Genomic DNA, 19,447 nt, shown 5'->3' with positions numbered 1-19,447 from the left:
ATAGCAGCTTGCTGGCCCAAGGTTGTCGGAGCCCATATGATTCTATTGCAGTCATGTACATTTGATCTCACCGGCTTGGGTGTCTCCTGAAGAACGGCTTACTACTGTACCTGCAATTTTCATTTGAGGATGGATCCAGGGTTATGGAGTTTTCCATGTCTTCATTGCTCCTCTGCTTCATGCCCCACCTGGAGTAGTGTTTCAACCTTAAGATGAGGAATCACTGAGCAAGGCATATCATTAGGCATTTCTACTGTACTGTTAACCTGTACAGTAGAAAGCTTACAATACCTGTGCTGCTGTGTCCACCCTAAATGGAAAAATATACAGTCATGGAGGGCAGGGTGTGGCTGAGACGGAGCAGCTTAGTCAGAACGAGTGTTTGTTTGGAATCACGTATATTCTATCTGAATGTTGTGGCGTGTTGTCTGTATGTCTCTCTCTGTCTCCATCTCGGTTTCTCTCCCATGCATGCACGCGCTCACGCACACAGAATATATTCCTTCTACTCTCACTGTCTAGCACTCTATCAAATAGTTTTGTTGCCATTTTAAATCTTGGTTGCAGAGGAGGATTTGCCTGCTGCTTATGGCAACAGCTTCTTGATACGATTCTGTAAGCGGCAGGACTTTTCCATTAACGGGAAGACTTTTAGATCCATGGATTAATTATTATATATATTATGTGTGCAACATTTTTTCCTCCAGGGCGTTTTAAATCTGCAACTAACCTTTGGTCTGAGACAGCAGACATTAGCCATGTGGACTTCTTTTTAGCCATATTCGCCCTTGAGAAAAGGTAAACAAGGTAGGTGATGCAATAATTGTTACTGACTGAGGGAATCCAATATCATTCTAGTGCTCCCCTCTGGGATCTTTTGCAGTTAGGGCTGAGTCTTGCAAGGTATCAAGCACCCCTCTGAAGTAGTGAATGTCCTCAACACACCCTGACTTTAATAGGAGTTGAGGGCATTCAGCAACCTGCAGAATTACTTAGTACTTTGCAGGACCGAGCCCTTAGCATTCTCTGTGGGTGAAGGAGACACACAAGGCCAGGGCTGGCCCTAGACCAAATAGCGCCCCATGAGAGGAGCATCTTCAGTGCCCCACCTCTCCATTTGTTAAACTTTTGAATACCTTATTTTTTTATTGCATTTGTAGCCCATTTCATGACTTTGATGCACAATTTGCATGCATGATTTATCCCTGTCATACAAGATAAATTTGCACAATAGGATCTGTAAATCTGTATTTATTCATGCCATATCTAAGCAAATAAAAAATATAGTTCTCAGAAAGTCTGGAAGATTCCACAAGATTCTACAAAGGTCCAGAACATTCTAGGAAGTTAGTGAAAAATGAATCCACATATGGAATTCCTGAAACGTTTTACTTCAAACATTCTATTTTCCCTTTTATCTCTAACAAAAAACAGAAGCCCCAGCCCAGTGCCTCCCAAGCCTGGCACCCCAGGCAGTCGCCTGCCCCTAAATCTGGCCCTGCATAAGGCACCCTAGAGTCAACTATTTCAAACTTTGGAAATGTGAAAAGCAATCAGAGGCTTCATCAAAAAGACCCTGGAGCCAGTCCTGTCCTCAGCAAGACACACCAACTCCCATTTATAGCCCAAGCAATCCTAACGTACTAGGCTATCTAAGTCAGTGATCGATTTGGCCTGTTGTTTCCAGTGGGAGCAGAACAGATGTGTTTGAGGGCAGAATTGGGCCCTTACTCTTTAGTGTAGCTTCAGATGCAAAAATAGATTGGATGCCACAGACAGAAAGAGGGAGCGAGTTTACCTGTCATGAAGTGTCATTACTAAAGGCTCTTCCCATGCAGGAGGAGGTAAAGGTGAGGGGAGGAGGAGGAAGCTGGCCACGCTGTCACAAACAGGAACAACCAACGTCCTTCTTGCTGTGGTGAACGTTTGCCCCGTAAACACTCTTAATCAAACAGCAAATGAATTTAATTAGGAACCTTAAGTGTATTGATCTGCACATCATGCTGTAAGGGTGAAATATTGCAAAAGATGTGGAAAGGGCCATGCAGAGGTTTGTGCTGAAACCAAATCTTGTCTGGGGTCAGTTTTAACTCAGTTAGAGAGAGGCCTGCGTATCAAAGGTCAGATTCTGATCTACAGTAACCTTTTCAGAAGTATCTAAAGGCCAGATTTTAAAAAATATTTAGTACCTAAAGATGCTGATAAGCACCCAGTGGGATTTTCAAAAGTGCCGAGCTGAATCTTTTTGTGCCTAAATACCTTTAAAGATCTGGTGCCAAGTGTCTTAGGAGCTTAGTTCCATTGACTTTCAATGGCCTTGGCTTCAGTAGGGCAAAGGGTGTGTTCTTCACTCATGTTAGCTAATATGTGGTAAATAATATGAGGTAAAATCCTAGTGAAGACAGGGCAGTTTGTAGTTTTTCCACATTAGCAGGTTGAGGTAAACCCTCAACTCCCCCACAGTCTTTACCTTGACCTGCTAACATGTGTGAAAGCTACAAACGGCTTTGTCAACAGTGGGAATACATGAAGGCAAGCAACTGAATATGGACATAATGTTATACATATGGACATATTGTATACAAGTGCTAGAAGTCTGAATACTAAGTTGTATGAACTAGAAGATATGAAGATATTGATAAGACAGGCTTGGTGGAATGAGGATAATCAATGGAACACAGTAATACCAATACAAAATATATAGGAATGAGAGTAGGTCATGCTGGTGGGGGAGTGGCACAATATGCAAAAGAAAGCATAATGTCAAATAAAGTAAAAATCTTAAATGAATCTAAGTGTACCATAGAATCTCTATGGATAGAAATTCCATGCTTGAACAATAAGGTAATAGCAGTAGGAATATACTACTGACCACCTGACCTGGATGGTGATGGTGATTGTGAAATGCTCAGGGAGATTAGAGAGGCTGCAAAGGCAAAAATGCACTAATAGTGGGGGATTTCAACTGTCCTCATATTGACTGGGTATATGTCACCTGTGACGCTGGCAGACCAGATGCCAACTCATGCCAAGGTCCAGGGCCTCACTGAACACTGATAAATGCATAGCTGGAAACCAATCTGGCTTAGCTGTGGGTTAGTGTCATAAAAATAGATATTAGTGTTACCAGAATGTGTTTAGTGTTTTGACTTTATGGAATACTTGTAGGATGCTGCATGTATTAATCCTACTAATAATATCTGTATCCCATGATATAAAGTTCTATTGCATGTTTGCATTGTAAACCTCTAATTGTGTAATTCACCAAACAGGAGAAGAAGCATTAATTAAGGCAAAGCTCCTCCTACACACAAGGTGGCCCTTTGAAGACAAATGAGGCACTGTGTAAGCATCAAAGGACAGATCTTGTTGACTGCATTCCTTACTAGCTCCAGGCAGGTGACATCTACACATGAACTGATCCCATCAGCTTGGATTCTGGGGACAAGGGAATAAAAATCCCTGACAAAGAGAAACTGGGTCTCTTTATTCTGTCTGGACTCGGAGGTGCAAAGGTTCCTAAACATAAACAAGAGATCCACATGCTGCTTGGCATAGGTCAGCCCTAGAGGACATACAGAGCTGCTTATTATTATATTATATTATATTATATATTATCTTTTTAAATCTAAGACTAACTCATTTGTGTGTGTATGTTTCCTGTTTTAACCTTGTAAATGACTAAGAAAACAAATGAGAGTTAATAAATCTTTAGTTTGTTTATTACAGGATTGTCTACAGGGGTTTTTGGTTTGAGATGAGACTACAAATGACCTAGGATAAGTGACTGGTCCTTTGGGACTGGGAGTAATGTGAATATCATTGTGATTTTTGGTGTAAAGTGACCATCTATCATATAGTCCAGTTTGCCTGGGTGGCAAGATAGACTGGCATGCCCAAGGGGACTGTTTGTGACTCCAAGGTAACACTGTTATAGTGCTTTAGGAGTTCACACTTGTTACTGGGTTGATGAAATCTAATTACAGAACACACAAGCAGTTTCAGGTTTCTGCCCTTTTTTTTGACAGTCTGCCCTGAGGTTGTCATTCACGGTTGTGAGCCACTCCAGACAGCATGACATCACCTCAGGAAGGGATGCAGTGATAACATATCTTGACACCATTAATGATTGCTTCTTGGGGCAACTTGCCTTGGAACCCACAAGGGAAGAAGCAATTCTTGATTTAGTCCTAAGCAGTGCACAGGAGCTGGTATAGGAGGTGAATATAGCTGAACTACTCAGTAATAGCAACCATAATGTAATTACATTTAATATCGTTGTAGGGGGGAAAATGCCAAAGTAACCCACCACAGTAGTATTTAATTCAAAAAGAGGAACTACATAAAAATATAGAAGCTAGTTAAATGGAAATTAAAAGGAAGAATCACAAGGGTGAAATGCCTGAAAACTCCATGGAGACTATTTAAAACACCCTAATAGAGGCTCAAACAAAATGTATTCCCACATAAAAAAAACCTGTAAAAAGACCCAAAAAAATCCCACCCTGGCGAAACAGCAGAGTAAAAGAGCCAGTTAGACACAAAAGACATTCTTTAAAAACTGGAAGTCAAATCCTAGTGAGGAAAATAGAAAGGAGCATAAACTCTGGCAAGTCATATGTAAACGTATAATTAGGCAGGCCAAGAAAGAATCCAAAGAACAACCAGCTAAGGATCAAAAACTAACAGCAAAAAAAAATTAAGTACATCAGAAGCAGGAAGCCTGCCAGCCAGTGGGACCACTGGGATGATCAAGGTGCTAAAGGAGCACAAAAAGAAGACAAGTCCATTGCAGAGAAGCTAAATGAATTCTTTGCATCTGTCTTCATTGCAGAGGGTGTGTGGGAGATTCCTAGACCCACGCTATTCTTTTTAGGTGACAAATCTAAGGAATTGGCTCAGACTGAGGAGTCAATAGAGGAGGTATTAGAAGAAATTGATAAGTTAAATCATAATAAGTCATCAGAACCAGATGGTATTCATCCAAGGTTCTGAAGAAACTCAAATATGAAATTGTAGATCTGCTCACTGTGGTATATAACCTATTGCTTAAATCAGCCTCTGAACCAGATAACTAATGTAATGCCTTTTTTTTTTTTTTTTTTTTTTACAAACAGCTCCAGAGGCAATCATACCAATTAAAGACTGGTAAGTCTAAATTCAGTACCAGGCAAATTGGTTGAAATTATAGTAAAAACAAAATTATCAGGCACAGATAAAAACAATATGTTGGGGAAGAGTCAACACAGCTTTTATAAAGGAAAATCATGCTTCACCAATCAATTAGAATTCTTTGAGGGAGTCAACAAGCATGTGGACAAGAGTGATCCAGTCAATATAGTCTATTTGGACATTCAGAAAGCATTTGACAAGGTCCCTCACCAAAGGCTCTTAAGCAAACTAAGCAGTCTTGGGATAAGAGAGAAAGTCTTCAAATGGATCAATAACTAGTTAAAAGATAGCAAAAAGAAGGCAGGAATAAATTATCAGTTTTTACAATAGAGAGGTAAATAATAGGGTCCCCCAAGGATCTGGAGTCTGTGCTGTTCAACGTATTTATAAATTATCTGGAAAAGGGGGTGAATGGTCAAGGTGGCAAAATTTGTAGATGATACAAAACTACTCTAGATAGTTAAGTCCAAAGCTGAGTGTGAAGAGTTGATGAAATAAATAGGCAGCATGTATAAAACAAACAAAAAGAAGTATTTCTTCATATAACACACAATCAACCTGTGGGGTGGGTTGCAATGGGATGTTGTGAAGACCAAGAGTAAAAATGGGTTTGTAACGAGGTCAGCACCCGCCTCTCACAAGTTGGGTGTGTCCATGGTCTTTAAACCAGCCAAGTCCTGGTATGGGGCCCTATCCCCAGGGTTTCCCCCCTAGGGACACTATCTTCCTATGGCTTTCCCCAGGCTCAGTCCCTACTCAATCCCCACAGCCAGCCAGGAGCTCCTTCATTGCTCCCCCAGTCCCTGCTAGCAAACTGTCTTTGGCTCAGTCCTAGCAGCCGGCCAGGAGCCTCTCACTTTCCTGGTTCCTGCCCCCACTTATCTGCGTGTTGTGCTGTAGTTCCCTCAGCCAGCTAGGCATGCAGTCCTTTCTTCTTCAGGTCCAAGCAGCAGCTAACTGCTGCTCTGTTCTGCAGCTCCTTTTATATGGCCCTCCTAAGCCCTGATTAGCTGCTTCCCCTGCAGCCACTCTAGCCTGCTGGAGGACCTCTCCACTGCTTCTTACCTGGGATGAGTGTGGAAGGACCCTGAGGTCTCCAGCAGGGAGCCTCTTGGCTTAGCCCACCCCATCAGAGGGTTCAAATAAGAATTAGGTAAGACCACAGAGTATAGGTCCATCAATGGCTCTTAGTGAAGATGGTGAAGAATGCAACCCCATGCTCTGGATGTCCTAAACCTCCAACTGCCAGAAGCATCTGACACTGGCCACTGTCAGAAACATGATACTGGGCTGGGAGGCCTATTGTTCTGAGCCAATATGGAACATTCTCATGTTCTTATCTCCTGGGCCATATTGTCTATGACACGTCTTGGGGATAATATCACTCTTTGTAGAAGGTGGACAAGCAGTAGTGACCTCTGTGATGAAGGACAAGGGGACCCCAGCAACTCCCTACTGCGGCGGTGGCAGGGGAATTCCCGCAGCTCCCTGCTGCTGGGGAGGGGGCAGGGGGACCTGCAGCTCTCCTCCGCTGTGAGGGGAAGGGGAACCCTGGAGCTCTGAGCCCCCACTGAATGGTGGGGGCCCTGGAGCTCCCAGCCACCCCGCTGCTGCCCAGCCCCTTCCCATTTTATCATAGATATTTTTAATAAAAGTCAAGGACAGGTCATGGGCAATAAATAAAAATTCACTGAAGCCCGTGACCTGTCCCTGACTTTTACTAAAAATATCCATGACAAAATCTTACCCTTAACTATAATCCCCTCTAAATATAGACAGCAAATTCCCTGATTACAGAAGCTAGCCATGTGTCAGGAGCAAGGACCTGCAGCTAGACTACGTGATATCTTAGCCTCCAGGCAATCTATTAAGCACAATTGGGCCAACCACCTAAATGGCTGAGGGGTCAGCAGACCTGCCCTTAAGACCACCACCACCACCAGCAGGGTGCTGGCTGCCCAAAGCATTCACCCATGTCTGTGATAGATCATCTGCATGTTTGTTCCCATCCTTGCCCCTGTCTTCTTCTAGCCCTGCTCCTGCCTTATCTCACTCCAAATAACCTGGCTCTCACACTTGGCTCAAATTCCCGACTTTGTCTCTGTGACACACAACCAGAAAGGGTTAAGCATCATGCAGGATAAATGACTCAGATTCAACCCTTAAAAACATATGGGTAGATAATGTTTGTGTTTTTGTGTATTTACATATATATTGGTAGAGATCGGCAATGTAATCAAAGACTCCCTGTCTATGCTGTATTCTGTTAATTCAGAGATCAAAAGAACATCTTAACATTTAAATGAACTGTAAACATAGGATATCACTGTATTCATCATTCATTGGAATGTATAGCAAATCATCTGCGAATGGTGGAAAAACAGGCAATTGCCTTATGTTAATCTATGTGGATAATTACTAGCGCTGCTTAGGAAATGGGTCCACTTCAAAATCCACATGAGTGCCTATTGCTCGCCGAAGGACTCCAGGCTGTGACAACAGGGCCTGAAACTGTATAAAAATGGTTTGGGTCCTGATCCTGTTTATCTCAGATCTGCTTGAGGCTTCATGCAGGGGAAGCCTAAGCCACAAGGACTGAGATCCCAGTCCTGACTGGCCTGCCCTGAATACAAACATTGGACTATCACCTATGAACTATTTCTGAAAGAACTCATTGCAACTACAAAGCTCACCATCTCTGCTATGAATCTGAATCTCAAGAATTGTATTTATGTCTGAATGTATACTGATCTTTTAACCTATGCTCTCTCTTTTCTCTTTTTAAATACATTTTAGTTTAGTTAATAAGAATTGTCTGTAAGCCTGTTTTGGTTAAGATCTGAAATATTCATTAACCTGGGAGCTAATGTGTCCGATCCTTTGGGATTGGTAGAACTTTTTTATATGATGAGTAAGATTTTCAGTAATCCGCATCATACCTGACTTGGGTATCTGGATGGAGGCCTGAGGCTGGTTTATTTTAAGGGAACTGTGTTGTTGGTTTCTGGGTAACCAGTGAGGTAATATAGAAACTGTTTTGTGCTGGCTTGATAAATCTATGTATTGGAATATCCACCAGCTTTGGGGATTGTCTGCCCCATTCTTTGCAGTTCACTCTAATTGAGTGACCTCAGTTGGTTCTCCTAGGAGTCCGGTCACAGTCTCTGACACTCAGCTCTGGCATCTGGTCTCCGAATATGGTTCTGACCCTTGGCTCTAGCATCTGGCTTCTTACTCCAGTTCTGATGCGGGGCTCCTGTTCCCAGCTACCGACTCCTGCTCCAACCACTGGGCCTGACTCCTGCTCCAACCACTAGTTGCAACTGCCCACATCCTGGTCCCTGACACCATGAGAGCAACCAATGTATTGGCCATCAACCAGTAGAAAAGGTTCTAAATAAACCAGAGAGAAATGTTTGGTTAAACAGTTGTAACCTTCCTTTGCTATTAAGAACATTTAGGGTGGCTTTCATTGTTGGCCTAACTGCTCCCCACTGAAATCAAGGTCAGTTTCACCATGGACTTCAGTGGCAGCCGAGTTAGGCCAAATGCTGAGCTTTTTTGAAAATTACCTGCTGACTGATTCTCTTTTGAGTATACTGCATTAGCTGAAATTCCAGGCAAGCTTTCAATTTTTTTGTTTGTTTTTGCACCAGGGGAAAAGCAGGGAGAATATTGTTCTGTGAGGTACTGTTTAACCCCCCCCCCAAACCACAGAGTCTCCCTGTATTTCAAAGCAATGGTGGAGAAGATTCCAGACCTCAGCTATGCACTGCTGGGTTGCAAACAAACTTTAAAGGTAGCAAAGCTGACCAACATAAATAAAATAATAATAACAAAAACAAACAGCTGCCTTACCAATTGGTGGGGGAAATATATACATAATGCTAATGAAAAGAAAAGTTACACAAACTCTAACAACAGTAACCAAAAACTTGATGCTTTAAAAAATAATCACATTTCTGCTGAATTCATTTGTCCAGTAGGAAATGAATTCAGATCACCAAATCACAATGTGTAGGCTATAAAAGACACACAAGCTGGTAACTAATATTATATTGGAGATCTGGACTGTATTTGATCATAAGATTGTATTTAAGGCCTGTTGTAAAGAGGGCATTAGGCATTTTTAAAGTATGAGCCTGTAAAGTGAAATATATTATTACACACTATTGATCATTTAGATTTATGGCAGTGCCAGTATGTCTGTTAGGTTAGGACCCCATTGTGCTAGGCATTGTACAAACCTCTATTAAATGCTCCAAATAGTTTGCAATAAGGGCTTAGTCCTTCAAGGTGTGGAGCATTCTGGCTTTGCTCCAGCAAAATCACTTAAGCACATGCTTATCTTTAAGCCCATGGAGAAGTCCTGCTGAAGTGAATGGGACTCCTTATGTGCTTAAATTTAAGCACATGCTTAAGTGCTTTCCTTGACTGGAGCGAGAGCACTTAGCACCATGCAGGACTGAGCCCAAAGGCTTACACAGGGGTAAATTCTAGTTCTTTGCCGAGTTAAACAATGTCCTTTCATACATAGTCAAGACAATTTGTAAACACACACACTGAAGAGACAAATGCACTTTCACACAATATGCAATTAGCCTGTTGAGCTGATTGCCACAAGATATTATTGAAGCTGAGAATTTAACAGAACTGGGCAGCTATATGGACAGGGAGAATATTCAGTTACAGTAGTACTGATTTAAATAAAACCTCCAAGATTGGAATGGGTAAAAATCCTCATGCTTCAGAGCATAAACCAGACTAACTAAGGGGGATTAGGGATTTTTTTTTCCTATAGGCAAGTTGTTCTATAACTGTCTACTGCTTGGTTTCTTGAACCTTTCATTAAAGCATCTGGTACTGGCTACTATTAGAGATACAACACTAGACTAGATGGACCACTGATTTAATCTAATGTAATTCCTATGTTATAATGATGAATGAAATTAAATCAGTCACCAGAAAGATTAAAGCCACTACAAAGTGATCCCATCCACACTTGCTACCCTTGCGGGGCTATTTAGCTCAAGCTGTAGAGAAGTCCCCGGTCAAAGCCCTGGTGTTGGCTAAAATGTCTGGCATCTCCCATACCCGCTGCTAGAGGCATGTACTCCAAGTCACAATCTAGCCCTACTTTATTAGTATTCAATACAGTCTATAAGCAATGAGAATGTCAAACACAAGAACAGCTTCAATGCACTGGGATAGGAGATGAAGGAGAGTTCACATTTTGAGAGCTGCTCCCCTATTCACCCCATCCAGCCCCTTGAATTAGGTTTCTAAAAAGGGGGTTGTTTAAATAGGGGAGAAGGCATGGGGAAATCACTTCATTTTTAAACATAAATGTTTTAATCATTAATATCCTAAAGAAAACTCCCATTGTAAAGTTTTCTGATTAAATATTTTCAGTTTGTCACACTCCACCCCACAGTTTTATCCAGTCTATAGAATTCCTGCTCAGCTGCGAATGGCATTTCACTCAAACCCACTCCACTTACCAGGCCAGTTAATGTTTCCCAGCATAGTTGCCTGCAGATTATGACCCTTGATTTCAAACACAGCTCCCAAGCACAAACACAGCTGGATGGAAAAAGACTCAACCAAAACCAATATCTGAAGCCCTCTATGGTATGACCTGATTTTCGAAGCCAGTCTCCATGTTAAGCCCAACAATATTTTAAGAAAATAACAGCACTGAAATGATGGAAACATATTTCACTTGCACTGGGATGTGCAGAGTTTTTTTAAATATAAAATATATTCTAAGGAGGTAGGATTGTCAATTAATTCAAGAACTAAACAGTGGGGCCTGTCTGGGCTTTATTTATTTGGGTAGCTAGTGTTAAAAAATAAAAGAAATCAGCATTTGCCATCCCTCTCTCTAAAATTTGCCTACTCCAAAACCCATGGAAGTAAACGGGAGTGTTTCCATTGACTTCCTTGGCCTTTGCCTCACACCCCAAGTCCCTTCAGGTCAGGGCCTGAATGGATAAGGATGCTGAGCGAAGTCCTCAGCTGGTATAGAATCATAGAATCATAGAATGTCAGGGTTGGAAGGGACCTCAGGAGGTCATCTAGTCCAACCCCCTGCTCAAAGCAGGACCAATTCCCAACTAAATTAAATAAAGAGATTGGTTTAAATCCTGAAGCATGAGGTTTAGTAACCCTTCTAAAAACATTGTAATCATTATTAATTAGTGTAACTTTGGGATATTCTTGACATCCATATACATATCCAGTACCTCCTTGAATCTTTCTTGGTTCTTAGCCTCACTGTGTGGCACTGAGTTCCAAAATCTAATTCTACACCATGTATAAATCAGTGTAGCTCCAGCGATGTCCATGGAGCGACACCGATTTGCACCAGTTGAAGATGAGGCCTGTTATTGCATGGCATATCATGGAAAGTCCCATGGATTGTGCCATCATGTGATATTCCCAGCTTCACTTGCATTTGTTACTTTATTTATTTATTTTTAAGTGCTAAACATCATTAAGTCACATGGATCTTTAGTCTTGAGCAGAAGTTCCAGGAGGCTCCCACAGATGGATGGGGCCTCAGAGCAGATGACCTCACTTCTCTCCCTGCCTCATTTGGTGTGATTTGTGCCCCCAATAGGCTTCCAGTAGCAGGGACTGCGTTTGTGTCTGGCCCTCGAGAAGGGATTGCTCTCTCACTGCACCAAGGGCAGACACTCTCTGTTCCTTGGACAGCAATTTTAGTCACATTCAAAACCTTATTTTTCAGTAAAAATTATGAATGAATTGAATTATTAATTACTTTAATGGTTGCGTCTGAATGGCGTTGTCCTATGACGTTTCTTACCGACAACAAGTTTAGAAGGCGTTTGTGTGTCTTTCAGTGTACAGGTTTGGCTGCTGACATGTAACAGAGAAGTGTATATTTACTCCAGGAATTATACTGCAAGTAAGGGGTTAAATATGAAAATGCTATAAATAAGGGTTAAATTCTGCCTTCAAATCTGTGTGTATAGCTCTCCCTGAGCCTATCCCCACCCTCTTAGCAAAGCCTGACAAAACAAGGAATATCCAGTTCTCCATAACAGGGACAGAATCCTCTGCTTCCAGCCCCCATGTAGCAGTAGAGCCGTTTCATGGCCACTAATGCAGCCTCTGTGCGGCACTCCCCTTCCTTAGGAAGTTCTGCTCAGTGTATCCTGTAGTTATGGATAATCTGGCCACACTCCTGCCTTATTCCCAGCCTCACCCTAGCAGAGTGACATGGAGAGAGACACAATGCAGCATAACTCTGTACAAATGAGTCCCTTGCTGTAACCTTTTCCCAGCTGGGAAACTGAGCAGTGGTAAAAAGGAGAAAAGTGGCAACATGGTTTCTCCAGAGATTATTTCCTCCTCACTAATAAAGTACTGAGATCAATGGGATATAAGAACATTGTAGAGAAGAGGCGTGGCCACTCTCGGAGATTGACAGCGAGGGGTGGCGGAACCAGGAAGGCCACGCTCTCCACACCATAAGCAGAGTGGTGGGACAGGAACAAGAAGTATAAAAGGCAGGCCCTGTAGCTCAGTTGTGAGGCAGCTCCCAAAGGAGATGGACGTGTTCTCCCCACTGCCTGCAGAAGACTTCTGCTGTCCCGATGCTGAGTATTCTGGGGAGATGGAGGACGAGCCTTGGAAAGTACAACCGCAGGGGAGTATAGGAAACAGCCCAGGAGAACCAGACTACCGTCTGGCTGTGGTGCCACCAAAGACACGGTCAGTGTGTTGCAGGTGGATTCCCTGCTGATCCAGTAGCAGACTACTCTGTTAGGGCCCTGGGCTGGGATGCAGTGGAATTGGACGGGTCCAGGTCCCCCCTGCCAACCCTCCCCTCGGGTGGCAGTACTCCTCCCCTCCTTTGCCGGAGCCCCCTAGACTGTGTTGGGGCGCTCACCCCTTACTGGAACCCCCTAGACTGTGTTGGGGCGCTCACCCCTTACTGGAGCCCCCTAGTCTGTGCTTGGTGCCCCGCCCTGCCCCAGGGCCTGGGCCCCTGAACTGTTCACTGCTCTACCGCGCCTGAGGGCTGGAGCCCTAAAGACAGCTAATTTCCCCTTATATAGACTGCTGTTCCAGGTGTGTGACAGCAAAAAGGCGATTGGCAGCGGGGGAGGCCACGCAAGCCTACATGCTTTCACACTTGTTTAAGGACAGGCCTAAAGAGGGAAGAATTTAAACATGTGCTTAAATGCTTTCCAGAATCAGGGCCCTTATTAATACATCCTTGCATAGTAAGAAAGTGGCTATACATGTCTTGTAAATATGTGATCACTGAGATTTCACTATGAACAACATGTAGCCTGTGGCAACAGACTTAAATGAGCATTATCATTTTTTCATAGTGTATCTAAATGATGTATTGTTGTTTTGGAAGTTTGCTTGGAAACTCTTTAATAGCTCCTTCAGAGTGTAGGTTTTGTAATCCTTATTTATAGGATATGAGCAGGTCTGGAAAATGCATTTCACTGAGGTAGGAGTGGACTGTGATTTAAGGTGCCAGATTATAAAATATTAATAGTTCACAAACTCACCCCATGCCTGAGTGAACATCGTTATTGATCACAGCATTACAATAAGCCTTTGTATATAAAAATGACTGCATCCAGGAGTGTTGCTGTGCATGGCAACCCTTAAATTATCGTAGACCATTTCAGCAGCCATTTGGGTTTGTATTAAAAGGTAATGCAATGTGATAAAACATCAAAATGAACAGTTTAGCTAAGTGCTATGTACAGAATATAGACGTCAAACAAAAAAGGGCTTTGTTAAAATATACATGGGGAATAAGAACAGAAAGCCAGGGATGATGTTTTGGCTATGATATATCATGCTGATGATAGACTCTTGGTTCAGTAAGTTGATCATAGTGTAGGAAACAGGTCTAACTTATTTTTCCACAACCTTAAGAAGGCCTCATGGAGTTTCTGGCTTTCCTCTGTATTCTGAGCACACACTTCCAGAGTTTTTGAGATGTCTGAATGGTGTTTGATTTGCATCCAACTTGCTGACACAGCCCCAGTTTTGTTGCAGATCAAATAATCTAGCTTTTTTGCAGGAGAGTGATTAGGAATTTTTATTGATCATTTATACAGTCCTGAATAAACTCGTTTTATTTAGCTTGTCTTAACCAGCTTTAATTTTCTGTTCTGCTAGTAAAAGGCTTAGCGGTTTGTTTATTGTACTGCTCTAATGTCAACAGCATAATCTACTTTAAAGAGCAAAGTCAATACTGTATTTTATTAAAGCCAATGTGAAGTTTAATTATATTTTTCAGTTAACCTTGGCTTGGTATTAGGTTTCTCCTGCTAATTTTATTTTCCATAAGTAAATCTTTATTCAGAGCTCTTACTTCGTCCTCCTTCCCCGATTTCATAGCTAGGCTGTGATGCCTCAGGCAGGGTTTATGTATGAAGGGTAGGTACATCTCTTAACTCTGGAATTGTACACTTTTGACCGTTGGCCAAAACACGGGTGCAGTAGCTCTCACAAGGCCTGATCTAATACCCATTGATGGTAATGGAAGGATACCCAAGGTAATGCCCGTGACAGAAAGCCTCAGGAGCTGCTGTAACCAGACACTAACGCATTTGTGCACCTTCTGAAGCAGCCCTGTAGCACTGCTGTAGATGCTTGGTCTACCTTAATGGCATCTAACCTGAGTGCCACATGGCGCACTTAGAGCCGTGATACTCAGACCTCAGTGGTTCAAGAGCCAAATTAGCGATCAACATTACCCAAAAGAGACACAGTAGTGTGAATGTATTGTTCCATTTCATATTTATTATCCTCACAGCAAAATGACTGACCAACTATTATTGATTTTATCTGTAACCCTTCTGCCAGTGACAGTTGGCAGCAACAAGGGCCGGTTCAGTATCTAGAGGTTCCTTTTCAACCATACAACACAAAACAGGCTTGAGCCCCCACCCAGTGACCTGGGACAATAACACTCCACCCTCTGGGCGCCTCTAAGAGGCAATACTTCCCCTCTCGCAAGCACAGAGTCTGAGTGTAGCAAAGAAACTTTTAATAAAAGGAGGGAAGTGACTCGGCATTAAAATGGGAAAACACCGCAAACAGGGTTCATACACATAAACCATGAACAAAAGACCCCCCCCCCCAAGTAAGTTGGGCAGCATCCTTTTCCCTCAGGTTCTTAAGTCCAGCAACCAAAGTCCCTTTAATATGCCCGTCCCTTCTCTGAACTCCACTCACAGTTGTTGTCCTTGGTCAATGCAGACCCAGAGTTCAAAGGTGCATCTTGGTAAACACAATTCTGCAGAGTTCACCTCCCACCCTGGGTGGAGCGGGAGGGGGGGTGTAAGAAGGCACCATACTCGCTCCGCTGCCCGGGCACTCGCACGCCACTCCTCTTCGCCGGCCGCCCTGCCATCCGATTGGTGCTCCACTCCTCTTTGCCAGCTGCCCTATCACTGCACCTCTGTGTCGGGCTCTGCTCCAGTCCCTCTACCAGCTGCCCTACCAGTCAATTGCCCATCCACCAGGATGCCTTCAGGTCCCACCACTTAATACAGCTTTCAGTGATTTAAGCTGTTAGTGGGGGAACCTCACTGCTGGTACACACTGGACAGTCTTTTGCATCAGAGCCACTATTCCAAAGCAGATCTAATGCTCAAACCTAGGTATCAGTGATTTCAGCTCAGTGGTGTGTAAAAAGACATTCAATTAAGTCTCAATCAGCTCTGTTATGGTCATATGGGGTCTGAAGTCACTGAATATTCACAGTGCCCACCGGGTTAGGGGTGGAAGTTCCTCCCTGAGGACAGACTGAATGAGATAGATGCCTTGTGGATGAGAGTTCCAAAGCGGACCTGCCAGCCACTAATCCAGCCAGTGGGAAGGGAGAAAGAGATAGACCCTTTGTCATCATGGGGCAGGTACAAAGTGCATTTTGGCACCCCACGCCCATTGTCTACCACTTGAGCCATGGAAATCCCCCCTCACCACCCCACAAAAGATATATATTTGGTTGCAAAAATAAACTTTAAAGGCCCCCATTACCAGTCCTTCTGACTGTGATCTTGTGGTCCAAGCACAGGGGTGGAAACAGGATTTCCTGAACTCTAACCCTGGCTCCGAGATTGGTTCTCTCTGTGGAGCCCTCCCTGCCTCCCGAGCAGTAAAATGGTGAGACTGAGATTATTTATGGGACTTCACAGTGGTGCTCTGAGGAGGAATTAGTTAAAAGCACTTGGGAGATTAAATGAGCTATGTACATGTTATGGCTGGCTATTTTGCTCATGACATCACGGGAGAGCTTTAGTGATATCAGTGTGCAACATCAGTACCAGTCCTAATGTACTTCTTAATACACCTCTACCCCAATATAATGCAACCCGATATAACATGAATTCGGATATAACGCGGTAAAGAAGTTCTCTGGGGGGATCAAAGCAAGTTCGATATAATGCTGTTTCACCTATAACGCAGTAAGATTTTTTGGCTCCCGAGGACAGCGTTATATCAGGGTAGAGGTGTATTATTTTAAATTAATGGAGATATCCTATCTCCTAGAACTGGAAAGAACCTTGAAAGGTCATCAAGTCCAGCCCCCTGCCTTCACTAGCAGGACCAAGTACTGATTTTGCCTCAGATCCCTAAGTGGCCCCCTCAAGGATTGAACTCACAACCCTGGGTTTAACAGGCCAATGCTCAAACCACTGAGCTATCCCTCCCCCTCCACTGATGGTCTCAAAGCACTTTACAAACATATGTATCTTTAAATCAAAGCACCCACCATGTTTGTCTCTAGGCACATGTACAAACATTCTTAAAAACCAATATAAAGATGGGCCCTGATCCCACAAGCCAATCTTTGCACTGGCATGGACTCAGAATGAAGTCATCTATGCACATAATAGGATCCATCTGGGTGATGGCAGTTACAAGATTAGGGCTTTAGTGGCCAGCCAGCATCTAAAGAGGCTCGCCACAAATCAGTCTGTGAAGGTAAATAATAGACCCCATCATAACCATCTCAGGCAAACAGCTGTGTAAACAGATGAGCTTTGATTTTTGACCTGAAGGTCAACAGATACTGGTTCTGTTGGAACAATTAGGGAAACAAATTCCGGAGCACCCTGTTACTGGACTGCAATCTTTCATGTACAGGAATTGTTAGCAAGATCATATCAGCTGGTCCCTGCTGCAGTAAAGGTGCATGAGGAATGAGGTAGCTAGGACCCAGACCATACAGGGCTTAATAATTATTACTATCAATTCCTTGAATTGTGCCTAGATGGGAATAAGGAGCTAGTGCAGGTCTGGCGCATATGGTTCTTCTGGTGAACATTACTAAACAATCAGCAGTCAGTGGAGCATTCTGAATCAGCCGTAGCTTCTGTGTGGTAGTCCCATAGAGAGTCTATTATGTCACTCTAACCTGGAGGCCACATTAAATGGATGAGTAACTATTGTGAGATTTGCAACAGGGAGAAAATGCCACAAATCAAATGCACCAAACACTGAAGAAAAACAGGTTTCTGGCCACCTTGGACTTCAGGAGCAATGGCTATGCAGCAGTGCCCATAGACAAGTGGTGCTCAGACTTTTCCAGTTGCCCCCTCCCATACCAACAGCGAAGTCTGTCTGTGCTGCCCCCCATTACTGTACAGCCAAGGCTTTCTCAGCAGCAGAGCTTGGGCTGAAGGCAGAGCTGGGGGTGGAACTGGAGATGGGGGAGGAGCTGGGTCTACAGGTGGAGCTGGTCTGGGGATGGAGAGGGAATGAGGGCAGAACCAGGCTGGGGGGCAGAGCAGGGGCGGAGTGGAGCTGCAGCTGGGGGTGGAGCTGTTCTGGGGGCAGAGAGGGACTGAGGGCAGAGCAGGACTCGGGGCTGAACAAGGTTGCGGGAGGAGCAAGGCTGGGGGCGGAACTGGTCTGGGGACAGCGCAGGGCTGGAAATGTGGCATTCCCTTCTCCCCCTCCCCCCATGGGGGCTGGCCCCAGCCCCACCGTGTGCCCCCCGCCAATGTTCCTCCATGCCCCGCTAGGGCGATGCACCCCACAGTTTGGGGACCTCTTCCATAGACTAAAACTTGCTGACTATAATGAAATATTAAACTGTATTATACTGTAAAAAGCAACAGAGGGTCCTGTGGCACCTTTAAGACTAACAGAAGTATTGGGAGCATAAGCTTTCGTGGGTAAGAACCTCACTTCTTCAGGTTCTTACCCACGAAAGCTTATGCTCCCAATACTTCTGTTAGTCTTAAAGGTGCCACAGGACCCTCTGCTGCTTTTTACAGATTCAGACTAACACGGCTACCCCTCTGATACTTGTATTATACTGGTGAGCCACTAGGCGGCACTGTGTGTAAAGTAGCTTATTTAACGCTAACCTTGGCTATACTTGGCAGATCACAGAAGGATATTATGATGAACATATCTGATGTGTATAAGCAAGCTCTGTGACCAAGCCATATCTGGTACAGAAGTACATGAAATGGTGTCAAGAGTATACTAAGAACAGAAACAGAAGGAAAACAGCAACAAAGGTTGCAGGATCTCATCAACATGCCACTCTTCAATGCCTCAGAGAACTTCAGCTTTGAGAAACCAGTCACAATGGACAGGCTGGATGCAGTATTTTGCAGGTTTTTGAACTGCAAACAAACTTTACAAAGAAACTGGAGATATACAGGTATCTTCTTTAATTTATGCTGGGGAAAGCAAGCAGAGCATATCTTTAAACCTTTGACTTTACTGAAGTCAGTCACAAAGATGACTATGAAAGGGCTCTGGCTATGTATGATGCATACTTTATACCAGTGTTTTTCAACCACTGTTCCGCGGCACACTAGTGTGCCGCGAGATGTTGCCTGGTGTGCCGTGGGAAAAAAATACTGCCAAGGAGTTCCCCCTTCTGGCAAACAAAGCTATTTTGACATTGCTCCCATTTTCCACTACATATCTGTGTGAGATGAGCTTTTCAAGCATGATTGCTATAAAAACTAAATACAGAGAGAGACTGAGAGCTGTTGACGAAGAGCTACGTGTGTGTCTTTCTTCGATTCCAGCCAGAATATCAGCTTTGTGTTCAGCCAAACAGGCCCAGGTTGCGCACTGAATAAAGTATTTTATAATTTTTCATATTTCTGTTTACTTACTATTTCATAATAAAGTAATTATAAAATACTTTCTTTGTGTTTATTTGATTCCTATTCAAGAGAATTACTTTATATATAGTCAATATAGGCACAGAGTTAAATTTTTTAACATTTTCTAATGG

This window comes from Emys orbicularis, chromosome 1 (assembly GCF_028017835.1).
Source record: "Emys orbicularis isolate rEmyOrb1 chromosome 1, rEmyOrb1.hap1, whole genome shotgun sequence".
In the NCBI taxonomy this organism is placed as follows: domain Eukaryota; kingdom Metazoa; phylum Chordata; order Testudines; family Emydidae; genus Emys; species Emys orbicularis.
The sequence above is the reverse complement of the archived record's forward strand: the minus strand, read 5'-3'. Positions refer to the sequence as shown.